This window comes from Monodon monoceros, unplaced genomic scaffold (assembly GCF_005190385.1).
Source record: "Monodon monoceros isolate NGI ecotype Baffin Bay Population unplaced genomic scaffold, NGI_Narwhal_1 Super_Scaffold_9, whole genome shotgun sequence".
NCBI lineage: Eukaryota > Metazoa > Chordata > Mammalia > Artiodactyla > Monodontidae > Monodon > Monodon monoceros.
In genome coordinates this window covers 35,580,805-35,595,144 of record NW_021703786.1, presented here as the reverse complement: position 1 = coordinate 35,595,144, position 14,340 = coordinate 35,580,805, and the positions used below count along the sequence as shown (strand labels likewise).

At 49.2% G+C, this 14,340-nt stretch overlaps 1 protein-coding gene across 3 annotated transcripts in view; it reads left to right on the top strand.

Moving 5' to 3' along the window:
* Positions 1-14,340, top strand: part of ARSG (arylsulfatase G) — a 119,235-nt gene that overhangs the window by 31,545 nt on the left and 73,350 nt on the right. The window lies entirely within an intron of this gene.

The following is a 14,340-nucleotide window of genomic DNA, read 5'->3' as shown; positions in this document are numbered from 1 at the left end:
ATCGCTTATCCTATACCGGCTGCAGCCGGTCTCCGCCGGCCTCGGGGGCGCGCCGCCGACCATGTGCTGCGAGCGCGGAGCGCCGCCAAGGAGGGGGCCGGCCCGGCGTGCGCGCGCCGGCCCACGTGGACGAGGCCGTGCCGGGCCCGCGCCCGCCCAGGGCCGGGGCCGTGGGTCACGGAAGGTAACGGCGTCGCCGTGCCAGACCCCAGACCGGCCGTGGGGTCCCGCGGGGCCGCCCCCCACCCGCCCCGGCCCCGCGCATCCTGGCGCGCCTGGCCCGACCGGACCCCGGCGCTCGGCCGCACTGTAAGCGGGGCGCGCCGGCACCCACTCTGCGGACACGTTCGGCCGGACGTGCGGGGTCCCCGGGCCGCCTCCCTTCCCGCCGGCCCCGCCCGCGCCCGGAGGGCTTGGGCTCCCGGCTGCGGCGGCTCCGCGCCCGCCCCGGGCAGAACAGGTTCCTTCCAGTTCGGGTGTGAGCTGCGCGCGCGGCGCCGCGGACCCCGAGTTCCTCCTCTCATGCCCGCTTCCCCCGATTTCGTCAACTCGCGCACCCCAGCGGTTCCCCTGGGGGGGGGTGTGCGGGCCCCAGGAAGCTCGCGGCCGGCCGTCACGGGCGCTTTGCTTTCCCCCCTTTGCTGCAGAAGCGACAGCATCGCGTTGCGCGCGAGGGATGTGGGCGAGCAGCCGGGCTGAGTCAGCATCCCCGGCCCGGGGCGCGCGCGCATCCTCCCCGCCAAGCGGGAGGCGACGTACACACAGGTGCCAGGCCGCAGAACTCGCGGGGAGCTCCGGTGGGCGAGGGACCCGGACGTCGAGGGGTTGCGTGCCCCTCATCCCTGAGTCCCGGACCCCAGGGTCACAGGGGGCTCAGCAGATGATGCTCGGGAACCTCAGTAAGGAGCTCGTCACGGGGACAAAGCCGTGTGTTGGGTCCCAGGCGTTTCGGAGCCCGCGGGGGCACAGACTCGGCCGCCTGGTGTCCACCTCACGTCCCCAGGGCCTCTTTGAGAACTGCTCGGAAGCAGAATGCCTTATTCTCCGCGTCCCCCTGCCGACTCTGGCACCAGCCGCTCCCTGCATTGGGTTCGCAGAATGTGCTTCTGATGTGAGAAACTCGGGAGAGCCTACTTTGGGGGTGCGTGTACCTAGGGTCGCCACCGGGAGGAGTCGGCGGTCTGAATCGTAATAAAAAGCCCTTTGCGGTCGCTGCCTGATTTCTCCCGTGATTTTGGCATCGGGTCTACTGGGTTAAGTGCCATTTTGTGCTGTTAACAAGCTCTGGCGTGGGTTCGGGGAGCAGGTGTGTTGGCGCAGAGTGCCTGCTTACGACCGGGACGGTACAGCCGGGGGCCACTGATGAGCTTCGCAACTTTGCCCGAGTGACCTAGCTTCCTGGGGACAATCATGATATTCCCAGAATCAAAGGATCTAATTGATGATGCCGGTGAAGGACGGATCACAGCGACTGGCGTTATGTATGGTACGCCCTCACTAGCCAGTAGCTCTTACTGTTACTGCTGTTTGTGGCTTTCCAAGTCCAACAGCTGACTGCAGCACACATCCTGCACGCGGTCCTTTTTCGAGCTGTTCTTCCAGGACTCCACACGTTATGAAATTTAGAATGTGACTTTAACCACCGGCATGAAAGCACTTGATGCTAAAATAGGAATGCCTGTAAATATAGTTTAGGACCTTACGGTGCCTTGGGACCTGTCCCTGCTGAGTGTGGAAATGTCATATTTAACATGACACAGCACATACTGTGTTGAGACCTGCTTAGGAACCTAGGGGTGCAGCCCATTAACTATAGCTGAGTGACTCCAAGCAAGTCACCAAAGATCTTGGTGCTTCAGCTTCTTGGTTTTAAAAATTAGGCAAATAATGCAGAAAGCCCTAGGGGGTGAATGAACGTTTGGGAAGGTCACATCTGAGTGTATGACCAGGTGAGATGGCTAGCTGTTGGAGGAGCATATGACTGTAATGATGATAACAATAATAATGTAATGCTATTTTGTTAATATTAATTATACCTATTAGTATTTTTTTTGCACTTTTGCTTTGTTGCCTGTATTAGGTGTGGTTCATGTGATCTAATTTTAAGCCCATCAGCAACCTTCTACAGTTGACACTCATCTCCATTTTACAGATGAGAAAAGTTGAGGCACAGAGCACGGAAGGGATTTTCCCCAAGGTTTAGACACACTGGCTCTTTTTGCAACTGAGAGCGCTTCCAAGTATAACATTTGCCACCTGTGCTCGGATAACAGCAAAAGGTGTCCGGAAACCCAACCCTGTCCAGTCTTGCCAGCCACAAACTGGTGACATTTGCCCACCATGATTAGAGGCTGGCTTCACCTTGTTCCCTGAATCCTAGTGAGACCAAGTGTGAAAACCCCTGTTTTTCTCTCTCTTCCAGGGAAAGCAAAGGAGGGAAAGCACTGCATTACCATGCTAATCAATTACCCCCCCCCCAAAAAAAAGAAAAACAAAACTAACTCTGTTTAGTTCTAAATACGAACAAAAGGACCTTTAGAACCTGGAGTACAGAACCAGAAAAATCAGGAAATTAAGTTCAGGGTTCAGCGCCCCTCTTAGCCTCTTCTGTTGTGTCTGTTGCAACCCAAGTGGCGGCAGAGCCCCTAGGGCCCTTCGTTTACAGGGGGCAAGGCTATAATGATGCCTTTAGAAAGTCCCACAACATCTCTGGAAATGCATTGGCTCCCGAGAGCTGTCCCCACTGCTGTCTCTTTTCTAGCCCTCCTGTTTTGGCTCATTTGCATGAGAACAGATTCCTTTGTGCAGACTTGGCCTGCCGGGTCTCTGTCGACATTCCGAGTCCTTCTAGTCTGCATGTTGGGTTGCTAGGCAGATATGACCCTGGCTTGCAAATAAGCTCCCTGCATTTACCAGCCCGTGAGAACTTCAACTTGGGCTAAGTAGACTGAAAGGAATCTTGTCTGGAGCTCAGGGAAGTATAAGCCCGCTTCTAAGGGCTGGGTCTTGAGAGCAGCCAAGGAAGAGGGGGAGCCCTGGAGGGGCTCGTAGGGAGGCCTGGACAGCCTGCCCACCGCCCGCTCTCCTCCTTCCCTGTCTCGGCACCTCGTGCCTGTCTTACCATGAGTATTCGATGAACTCAAACTCTCGCTTTAAAACGTTAATATCTGTTTCTCCGGACAGCACGGAACTTCACAGACTCTTCCCTCTAGGAATCCTGACTCTCGAGGTGGAGGTGCTGGGTTTATCTTGAGGTTTACAGGATTTCCCCCAACCCTGACATCTGATGGTTTGAGGGAAACAGAAATGCATGTTTTGGGGAGAATTTGAAGATTTCCCAATGGGAAGATCTGTTCTGAGGCACAGTTTGGGGGGAATCACTTTTCAGAACATCAGCTCTTTCCTGAAGCTGATTTGTCTGAGAATCCAGCATGGGGCAGGCCCGTTGTTCCTTTATTCCTGCCTGGTGGGCCTTCTCTTGCTTAGTCAGAGCCAAGATCTCACTAGGGTGCCCTGCTCTAGCTGTAAACACCTCTGGGGGGAAGGTCAAAATATTATGTCAGGGAAAGCTCCTTTCTTCAAGTCAATATGTCTCATCTCCCAAGTGCATCTTGTTAAAGATGCATTTCCAAGAAAGTTACCTTGTGCTTAATAATAATTTGTCAAAATTGATAATATATGTTGTTTGATTCTAAACAATTACTTACAGTAGTAGGGATAGTGGCTCGACCCAGAAGGGATTTTTTTTTTTTTTTTACACTTGGAGCAAAGCATAAGCAATTAAATTTCAATTTCTACACAAAGTCTGTGTTCCGGAAAAGTAGGATAAGGTAATTCACTACTTCTGAACATAAAGGTCTAGTATATTGAGATAGAATGGAAATACAGTTTTGAAAAAAAAGAGAGAGAGATAATAGAAAATTTCCAACCTAATGAGAACTCTTCTCAAGTAATTTTTGAATGAATGATGGTGGGAATTCCCTGACGGTCCAGTGGTTAGGACTCGGCGCTTTCACTGCTGGGGCCTGGATTCAGTCCCTGGTCAGGGAACTAAGATCCTGCAGTTGCTCTGGTGTTTATATGACATGGGATACATTGAAAAGCGTGGTTTAATCGTTTTGTTGTAAAAGTCAACATTTATGGATACAATTGAAGTGACAACTTTTGCAGCTATTTAGAATTGTGGTGAAGCAATGAAGGTAACTTAACCCTGTGTGAGGGTTTTAGGGGCTGAATGTTTGTGCCCCTCACCATTCAGATGTTGAAGCCCCTCCCCCTCCCCCTCCCCCCTCCCCCCCTGCAATGTGACAGTATCTGGAGATGGGGCCTTTGGGAGGAATTAGGGTTAGATAGGTCATGAGGGTGGGGCCCATATGATGGAATTCGTGCCCTTATAAGAAGAGGAAGAGAGAGAAATCTCTCTGTCTCTCCGTGTCTCTCTCTGTGAGCACCCACTGAGGAAAGGCCATGTGAGGGTGCAGTGAGAAGACAGCCATCTACAAGCCAGGAAGGGAGCTCTCACTAGCACCTGACCTTGCTGGCACCCTGATCTCAGACTTCTGGCCACCAGAACCAGGAGAAAATACATTCCTATTTTTTAAGCCACCCAGTCTGTGGTATTTTGCTATGGCAGCTTGAGTTAATACAGAAGGGGTGTTTTGTTTTTCCAGATTCTTTTAGTGGATAACCCAAGCAGAAACATTTGCAGGCCAATGAGGAGGATCCATATTAGTATGAGGACAAGAAAGATGTGGTTCCCTGTTCTCCCTGGAGAGAGAAAACAAACCCAAGAGTCACCACACTGGACTGTGAAAGGCAAGGGAGGGGGCTGTGTAATTGAGAGGTTTGGTGGAAGATGCTATAAATGTTAAGATGCACGTGAACATGGACTCCAAGGCCCGACTTGGAATCCCAGGTCCACCCTGGTAGCTGTGTCACCTTGGGCGAATTAACCTCTCTCCACCTCAGTCTGCTCATCCACAAAAGGGGGATGATAATAATAATACCTCCCTCAGAGGGTAGTTGTGTGGGGAGCTTAGTGCTGTGTTGCTAGGTTAACTGAATTAACCTGTGTGAGAGGCTGGGGGCGTTGAGGAAGATGGAGCTCGGTGGGCCTAGAATGGGTAGGAAAGTTCTTGCAAGCACTGGCAAGGCGGAGGGGTGAAGGATGAAGAGAATGAGAGGAAGGTGGTGGTGGGGGGAGAGTATGCTGGATTCGGGGACAGGGAGGTCACCTCCCCACCCAGGGTACCAGGGGCCTCTGGTGATCTGAATTCTCTCACGCCTGGTTACCATTCTGGGCAGTGTTGATGTATCACTGTGTGCATTGCGTTCACTCTGGAGTAACTTTTACTTGGATGTTAACACTGACATTTGTCCTTTTTTGTCTCCATTGTTTACTGCTCCTGTAGTTTTGTCATCTTCTCACTGCTTATAAAGAAAAAAAATGAGAGAACAATGGCCTTGAGGAGGCCTCTATAAATGATCTCAAGCCTGTTGCAAGAGTCCTAAAAACAGAACAAAACAAAAATTAAAATTCTCGGAACCAAGTAATTTTAATCACATTGCTTTCAGGAACAAATACATGTCATATTAGACTCATGGCACGGTCGTGAGTCATGGAAGTTTTGGAACGTGCTGGGTGTGGGACCACTGGGTTTTGTCCCCACCAAACCAGACTTCCTTTGGATAATTGTTGACGTCCCACCCATCATGTTCCTCAAAGTCCAAGGAATGAAAACCTGCTCTCCTGCTATGTTTCTTGCCTAAAGGGAGATGCTAGCTTTCCCCATCTTGTCTAAACACGCACAGCCTGTCCGGCTGCTCCCTGGAACAATACACACTGTCAAGCTTCTATTTTAACCCTGTCAGAGCAGTGCATCCATGCATTTCCAGGTGGCTAGCGGGATGAGGCACAGAAGCTAGAAGGATGCTCCAGGACTGTGTTAGGCGTTTGAGGCAAGGAGGGACACTGCCCTGCTGTGGTCGGTGGAGGGCTCTGGCCTCTGTGTTGAGCTCAGATGCTTAGTAGGGATCTGGGGCGGGGCTGGGTACAGGCAACATCCGTCCATCCTTCCATCCCACGTCCATTGCACCTCTGTCCGGACAGCCTCTGCTCATACAGCCCGCTCATGCGCACTGGCGAATGCAGTAGTTTCCCAGGCCACAAAACCACACCTCGGAGGATGTGGTCCGTACTCTCAAAGTGTTTACTCTAGTTTAGGAGAGAGGACACATATGTGATTGTCACCTAAAGCAGCACGTCAGCAAGGGCGCTTTTGCAAGTGAGAATCTCAGAGGCAGGGGAACTGAGAAAGGTCATCTGAATTTAGGGAAGTGATGAGATGAAGCTGAGTTTTCAGGGTGGAATGGAGGCTCGGCCGTAGTGGTTCAGGTCAGAGGCGCTCATTTGGCAAATATGGGCTGAGCGCTTCCTGGGTTGGGTAACCGGATTATACAGTGTGAAGCAGATAGACATCCCTTCCCTCGTGGAATTCACACCTTAGAGTTGTGGTGTTTTCTTGTCGGAGCAGTTAGCTCAGTGTCGTGGACAGGTAATCCTTTTGGGTGTTTCTGATATTAAAATGTAATTCCCACTTTCTTTTTAAAAAAATTTTTATGGGAGTATAGTTGATTTACAATGTTGTGTTAGTTTCAGAGGTACAGCAAAGTGAATCTGTTATACATATACATATATCTGTGCTTTTTCGGATTCTTTTCCCATATAGGCCGTTACAGAGTATTGAGTAGAGTTCCCGGTGCTGTACAGTAGGTCCTTATTAGTTATCTGTTTTATATATAGTAGTGTGTATATGTCAATCCCAATCTCCCCATTTATCCCTTCCCCTGTTACCCTGGTAACCATAAGTTTGTTTTCTACACGTGTGACTCTATTTCTGTGTTATGGGTAAGTTCATTTGTACCCTTTTTTTTTTTTAGATTTCGCATATAAGCGATATCATGTGGTATTTGTCTTTCTCTGTCTGGCTTACTTCACACAGGATGACAGTCTCTAGGTCCATCCATGTGGCTGCAAATGGCATTACGTAATTCCCACTTTCAGTTGGCACCATCAGCAAAGGACGGTTTCCCTCACAGCCCCTCTACATCTTGACCTCGTACTGCTACGCTGTCCAAAGCCAGGTTTGCTGGTAGGCAGTGTACTCCAGGGACCATGCTAGGTGTCACCAGAGTCTGCCCGGGACAGAAGGACCCAGCTCAGGTTTTCCCAAAACAGCACCGACAACCATGGGATTGTGTGACCAGGAACTATAGTTTGGAGCTTTGAAAATGCAAATCAGGATGACTCTTCACTTTCCCTTTGGCCTTGTTGTAACCATAGTGTTTGTATCTTTTACCTTTTCGGGGTTCAGAATCCAACAGCCAAGAATGCTGACAGACAGTTACGACCAAGAGTCAGCCAGTAGCTGGAGGGCGTCTGGTCTCACCATCTAACCCGGAACAGTTTTGCTTAATATTAATTGTAGTAACGCTTTGACTTTGCATATGGTACTTTTTCAGAGCATTCTCATGTTTGTTATCTCCTTATCCTCAAGCCAGTTGAGAGAGGGGAGGATAAGAGTCCACATCTCTGAGCACTTATTGGGAGCAGGCACTCGTGTTGGGTTATTTCATCCTCATGTTGGGTTTGGGTTGGAGGAACTTTTCTATGGCTCTGTTTTTCAGGTAAGTGGGGAAACTGAGGCCCAGAGAAATTCCATAACCTATCCAAAGTCACACAGCTAGGAAATGACTCTTCTGAATCCTGGACACATATTCTTCTGCAGACAGGCCATCACATCCCCAAAGTCAATTCTCCAAAAAGCAGATTTGCCAAGTAACTACTTCACTGAATTGAGCTTTTTTTTTTTTTTTTTTTTTTTGGCCCGACCGCATGGCTTGCGGGATCTTAGTTCCCCAACTGGGGAATCGAACCCCGGCCCATGGCAGTGAGAGCACAGAGTCCTAACCACCGGACCACTGGACTGCCAGGGAATTCCCTGAATTAAGCGTTTTTTTTCCCCCAAGTTTTGGTCTTATCCTTACTTCTGCCCCTGCTTCAGCCGCAGAGGTTCTCAGATAAAACTTAGCTCGAGGACTTCCCTGGTGGCGCAGTGGTTAAGAGTCCACCCACCAGTGCAAGGGACACAGGTTCGAGCCCTGGTCCGGGAAGATCCCACATGCAGCAGAGCAAATAAGCCCGTGCGCCACAACTGCTGAGCCCGTGTGCCACAACTACTGAAGCCCGCACACCTAGGGCCTGTGCTCCGCAGCAAGAGAAGCCACCACAATGAGAAGCCCGCGCACCACAACGAAGAATAGCCCCCTCTCGCCGCAACTAGAGAAAGCCCGCGCGCAGCAACAAAGACCCAACGCAGCCAAACATAAACAAACAAATAAATAAATTTATTTAAAAAAAAACAAACTTAGCTCGAATCTCTCTTAGCAGGCTTGGGCTGCCATAGCAAAATACCACAGACTGGGGGCTTACACACAGAACTTTGTTTCTCACAGTTCTGGAGGCTGGGAAGTCTAAGATCAAGATGCTGGCTGATTTGGTTCTTGGGGAGGAGAGAGAGAGAGAGAGAGAAAAAGCTCTCCCCTGTCTCTTCAAATAAGGGCACTAATCCCATCGTGAGGGCTGCCCCCTCAATGACCTCCTCTAACCCTGATTGTCTTCCAAAGGCCCATCTCCAAATACTATCCTATTGAGGGGTAAGGCTCCAACATAGGAATTTGGAAAGGACACCAGCATTCAGTCCATAATGGAATCTAACATATTTCATTGTAGAGGTGCAACAGATCTGGGGAAAGGATAAATCTGCAAAAACAGAAGAGACAGTAGGTAGCGTTTAAGAGAAAGTTTTCCCTCTTCTCATGCAAAAATGAGACAGGAAAAAATGAAGCTTTGACACATGAACCCCGATCAGTCTTCTTTTTCTTTCTTCACAAATTTATTTATTTATTTATTTTTGGCTGCGTTGGGTCTTTGTTGCTGTGCGTGGGCTTTCTCTAGTCGCGGTGAGCAGGGGCTACTCTTCATTGTGGTGCACGGGCTTCTCCTTGTGGTGGCTTCTCTTGTTGTGGAGCACAGGCTCTAGGCACACGGGCTTCAGTAGTTGTGGCGCACGGGCTTAGTTGCTCCGCGGCATGTGGAATCTTCCCGGACCAGGGCTCGAACCCGTGTCCCCTGCACTGACAGGCAGATTCTTAAACCACTGTACCACCAGAGAAGCCCCAATCAGATTTTTGATGATATTAACAAATGATTGTTTATTTTAAAAAAAGGGGGCTTTACTAGAATTGCAATTATACTTTATTTTATTTTTTAATTTTTGAAGTTTTTTAAAGCCTTTATTGAATTTGTTACAATATTGCTTCTGCTTTATGTCTTGGTTTTTTGGTCGCGAGGCATATGGGATCTTAGCTCCCTGACCAGGGATCGAACCTGCACCCCCTGCATTGGAAGGCAAAGTCTTACCCACTGGACCGCCAGGGAAGTCCCTGTGATTATATTTTAAAATAATTCTTATAATTTAGAGAGCTACATAGAAATGTTTGTTGATGAAGTTGCATGATATCTGAGATTTGTTTCCAAGTAATCCAGTATAAGTGGAGGATGAGGGAAAGACAAGTAGGAGGGGAGACGGGTAAAACCAGACTGGCCCTGTGTTGACAATTGTTGAATCTAGATGTTGGGTAGGTATGTGTGAGTTTCTCAACTTCTGTTATTTTGACAACTTTCATAACAAAAAGTTTAATAATTTAATAATAAACACCGCTTTGTTAAAAGTCCTTAGACATTTGGCAAACAGGCTTTAAGGGAGTGGATTTCAGGTAATTGACTGTAAGCCCTTTTCATTGGATCCCACCCCTCATGATTTTTCTTCTCAAGTGGAGGATGGAGTTTTATAGGAAGGATGTTATTCAGAGACCCACCTGCTCTCTCTGTTTTTCTGACCCGTGTTCAAGGACCCAGATGTAATTTCTGCAGGGCTACTGAGTTTTAGATGCGTGGTGTGATGTCACCTCTGATTTCCCAAGTTGGCTCTTGCCACATGGCTTCCTTCTGGGACAGTCCCAACAAGTGGTTCCAGCCTAAAGCCAGGCAGGATGTCATCTGTTCCTGTGGATGAGTTTCCTGGCATCCCTGGGGTCACAGAGGTTGATATTCCCAACAGGGTGTGGCTATAGGTCTTCAAGCTTAACATTTTAAAAAAAATTATCTAAGTGGAATTGCTCTCCCAGTTTGGATGGAGGTATTCAAAGATTTCTTTTGCTCCAGTTAGAAGATAAATGAGTCGGGGGATGTAACGTACAACAGGATGACTATAGTGAACCTGCCGTGAGGAATATTTGCAAGTTGTTAGGAGAGTAGATTCTCAAAGTTCTCACTACAGGAAAAAAGCATTTGTTTTTCTTCTCTGTCTCTCTCTGGGTCTCTCATTTTCTTGCGTCTCTATGAGATGATGGCTGGTAACTAAATTTACTGTGGTCATCGTTTCACACCATATGTGTGTCAAGTCATTACGCTGCGTGCGTTAGACTTACACAGGTGCTGTACGTCAAAGATATCTCAATAAAATGAAAAGAAAAAAAGATGACAGAAAAAAGATTTCCTGTGCATCCTCCGTTGAGCTAAGACTGCGACCCCGCACATATGCTCTAAGAAATCTTTCTGAGTTGGGCCAGCCCCAAACTGGCATGTTGGAGTCTAGAGGCAAAGGGAAGGGGCCTTGAGGATGTTTATTACGCATAGATGTTAAATGACCATCTGATATTGGCCACCAAGGTAACTGGATTTTCCTCTGCCCTTGGGCTTGGATGAGGGCGAGGCAAAATTTAAGGAGGTGCTCACCTGCAGGGCTGCGCTTACGGTCAGGGCACCTGAGCTGCAGCGCCACCTCCTTAAGTTTTGCGCCCTGGGCGCTTGGCTTGCCTCACTCCAGCACTGTCTCTCACCTGGACTCACCTGGGCTCACCTGGACTCACCTGGACTGTGACAATGGACTCTTAATCTCTCAGTAGAGCAGCCAGAGGGATTCTGTTACGTTGAAAGTCAGAGCTTGGTGCTCTTGCCTGAATCCTCTGGCTCAGGAGAGGCTGTCTTCCTCCCGATTCCAATAATCCTCGCCCTTCCTCACTCCGAGGCTTCTCCTGCGGCTTCTCGGCTGCCCTCACGTGCCCCAGCCCTGCGCCCTGCTGGGTTCTCTGCCCGCGGCATCCCTTCCCGACTGAGCCTCCCAGAGCCGCAGAGCTTCCTCCCCTTCTCTCCTGGATCCACCTAGAAAGATCACCTTGTCAGTGAGGTGGTCCCCGCCCTTCTCCTTTAACTCGCCCCTGCTCACTGGCTCGCTCTCCCCAGTCCCCTTCCTGTGGTGATTTTCTCCCTGATGCGTTTCCTGGGTCCACGTCTTCCCCTCCTCCCCCCAGCAGGTAAGTGGCAGGAGGGCAGTGGGCTCTGTGTGTCATCACTGCTGAACGCACAGCGCCCAGATCGAGACCTGTGCCTCGGTCCCCATTCGCCGGATGGATCACTGAAGGCACGGGGTTTGCGGGGTGGGGGTGGGGGTGGGGGAATCATTTCCGACAGACGGGGGCAGCTGGTGCCCTGGGACCCCCGCGTGACTCCTGGCTGCAGCCAGCGCCCCCAGTGACCGTGGTCCGACTGGGCGGGTGAAACCACAGAACTCTGCAACCAGAGATCACACTCCCTCTGCGCCTTTGTCTTTCTTGGCCTTAGCTCATCCGAAGCTTTGTCTTTGGAAAACCAACAGAGCCCTCTGCCAGAAAGGTCTGCTCGACTGTCTTGTTGCTTCAGCTGTTTGCAAGGCGCTCTTGCGGGCTGCTTGGCCACGGGGGGCCCACGGGGAGCCAGGGTCAGGTGATGGGCAGCCGGCCCGGGTGTGCAGCCTGCAGAGCACATCTTCAGGGCAGCTCCTCCTTTCCAAGGCCCACAGCCCGCCTGTGAGTCGTTTCCGTGATGAGTACCCTTCCCCATCAGCAAGCCCGGAACCCAAAGGGAGGCCAGACGTTAGCAGGCCCAGCGGCCTTGCTTGACGGCGGGGTCGTGGAAAAGAGCACAGAGCATCGCAGAGCTGATTGGCAGCCGGAGCTCCTGAGGACACGGGCGGGGTTGGTGCTGTGCTCAGCAAAATCTACCCCCGTCAGCTCAGGTGGCCCTTCCTTGGGCGTGTTTGTTGAGTAAGGTGGTTGATTACCTTCCAGCCCGGTGGAAGGAGGGGCGAAGGCTTTATTTGTCAAATGCTCCCGCTTCTTCCTCAGCCCCCAGGAGTGCTCCTCGCCTGTGTCCACTCTCCCTTCTTTTATTTATTTGGCCGTGTCGGGTCTCAGTTGCAGCGCGCGGGCTCTCTAGTTGTGGCACATGGGCCTAGTCGCCCCGCGGCTTGTGGGATCTTAGTTCCCGGACCAGGGATCGAACCCGTGTCCCCTGCATTGGAAGGCAGATTCTTAACCACTGGACCCCCAGGGAAGTCCCCACTCTCCCTTCTGAGATGGGGAGTGTGACGTGTAAAGAAAGTTTGGGAGAGTAAACTCAGATAAGACACTGAGCCGGTAGTCTTTAAAAAAAGAGCTTTAAAAAAGATCTTGGATCTTTTAAAAAAAAAAAAAAAAAAAGCACAACGACCCAGCCTTATTGAAGTAGGATCGACAAATAAAAATTATATACAACGTGATGTTTTGATATACATACACATTATAAAATGACCACAATCAAGCTAATTTAACACACCCGTCACCGTACATAGTTACCTTATAAATTTTTTTGGTGGTGGAAACATTGAAGATCTGCTTTCTTTGCAAAATTTCAACTACGTAATACAGTTTTACGAATTCTAGTCACCATGCTATACATTAGATCCTGTCACCGTGCTATACATTAGATCCTCAGAAGTGATTGATTCTTTTTTTTTTTTTTTTTAATATTTATTTACTTATTTGGCTGTGCCGGGTCTTAGTTGCGGCACGTGGGATCTTTAGTTGTGGCAGGCATGTGGGATCTAGTTCCCTGACCAGGGATCGAACCTGGGCCCCTTGCATTGGAAGCGGCGTCTGAGCCACTGGACCGCCAGGGAAGTCCCAGAAGGGATTGATTCTACGTAACTGGTTGTTTGTACGTTGACAAACTCCCTTCCATCTCCCCCACCCCCCAGCCCCTGGCAACCATCGTTCTCCTCTCTGCTCTTGTGAGCTCTACTTTTTTAGATTCCACGTGTGAGTGAGATCATGTGGTATTTGTCTTTCTGTGCCTGGCTTGTTTCACCTCACACAGTATCCGCCAGGTTCATCCAGGTTGTTACAAATGGAGAAGAATTTCCTTCTTTTTAAAGGCCCAATAATTCCATTATGTGTGTACAATGCACACAGCACATTTTCTTTACCTATTCACCCATTACTGGGTACTTGGGCTATTGTGAATAATGCTACAATAAACATGGGGGTGCCAGTAGCTCTTCAAGATATTAATTTCATTTCCTTTGGATATATACCCAGAAGTGGGATTGCTGGATCATATGTTTGGTCTAGTTTTAATTTGAGGAACCTCCATACTGTTTTCCATAATGTCAGCTTGGATCTTAATCAAGGTCCGTGGCTTGAAGTCCATTCTTTGAACGTCTGACTTGCTTTTTCCCTTTAGTTAAAAACAATAAGTGGGGAAAGGATTAAATGTCTCCCTGGAGGTGTGGGCGTGAAGGCTAGGGCAATGGTGTACTGGCTAAATTAGCTTATTTCCATGCCATAAAAATTTTAAGTATTAATGATTCTCTTTGAAAACCTCAGAGGAATGTTTTATCCACAGAATTCTTAAGAAAAACAATCTGTTTACTTATGTTCCCACCTTAATTTTAACGTCCTTCTTAAGTGGTTTTTTTCTCCCCCCTGGGGCGTTTTGTGTTGGGTCATTCTGAAGTGGATTATGGGTGAAGAATGAGGCTGCTCTAGTGTTCCAAGCTAAGTAGCTTTAGGAAGAAAAGCTTCCTGCAACTGTTGCTCATGGTCAGAAGCCAGTAGAATAAGGCAGGTCAACAAGTGTTTGTTAGGCACCCTGCTTGTGCAAAGCCTCTTTCTTCTAGAAAGGGAGAAGTCTTTGGGGCCTCAAGATCAACAAATACCAGTTGAATCTAATTGAGTTTGAAATAATAACTTTCCTTTTGGAAAACAGAAGAATTCGCGTTGCTGAACAATTGATTCATTGCCCTCCAGATGACCATGACTGTTGACTCGGAATTCCTTTTATTTTGATTAAGTGCATAGCTGCCTATCCTTCTGAGTTTATCTGGATCTTCCAGAACTTACATACCTCCAACCACTCCCATC